This window comes from Sturnira hondurensis, unplaced genomic scaffold (genome assembly GCF_014824575.4).
Source record: "Sturnira hondurensis isolate 20B ecotype Veracruz unplaced genomic scaffold, ASM1482457v3 Scaffold0012730, whole genome shotgun sequence".
NCBI lineage: Eukaryota > Metazoa > Chordata > Mammalia > Chiroptera > Phyllostomidae > Sturnira > Sturnira hondurensis.
The window spans coordinates 1-710 of NW_028085361.1; the positions used below are offsets into that span (position 1 = coordinate 1).

The window sequence follows — 710 nt, forward strand, 5'->3', positions numbered from 1 at the left end:
AGCAGAGGGCGCCAGGAGACCATCTTCACAAAAGAAGAGCTCTGGCTAGGCAGCCCCTCAGGGACAGGAGTCTTCAGGGCTGAGCCCTTTGATTCCTCTGAGGACAGGGCAGGGCCTGTCCTCTCTGGACCTGGAGCAGCTCCCTGCATGTGGCCCTCCCTGTCCTCCATGACTACTTCCTTCCCAGCCTTACCCAGGGAGAAACTAGTGTGTCAGGCTGGCCTCCTCCAGCAAGAGCTCCAGACCTTGAGGGTGAACCTGGGAAAAATGCAGGGGTTGGGGACACATTTGCATGAGCAGCCCCTCCTCCATGGAGCCAGCTGGGAGGGGATAAGAGAGGCCTGGGCAGCCCAGCCCCAGCTGTGTGGACTGAGGAGCAGCCTGCTCACCATGGCCTGGGCCCCCTTGCTCCTCGTGCTGCTCTGTCACTGCACAGGTAGGGATGGGCCCCAGAGACCCACAGCGCCTGCATCCTGACCTTCTGTTCACTCCCATGTGTCTGTGTCTGCAGGTTCCCTCTCCCAGTCCGTGCTGACTCAGCCGCCCTCTGTGTCTGCATCTCCTGGAGCAACAGCCAGACTCACCTGCACCCTTAGCAGAGACCTCAGTGTTACTAGAAACATGTACTGGTACCAGCAGAAGCCAGGGAGTGCTCCCAGGTTTTTCCTGTACTACTACTCAGACTCAGACAAGCAGCTGGGACCTGGGGT

General features: G+C 59.6%; 1 long non-coding RNA gene across 1 annotated transcript; it reads left to right on the forward strand.

Annotated features, from left to right (window-relative positions):
• The first annotated feature begins 329 nt into the window (after positions 1-329).
• LOC118997217 (uncharacterized) lies at positions 330-706 on the forward strand. Its single transcript, XR_005068637.1, has 2 exons — positions 330-436; positions 512-706. It is a non-coding gene; the product is annotated as an uncharacterized LOC118997217 (long non-coding RNA).
• Positions 707-710: the final 4 nt, after the last annotated feature.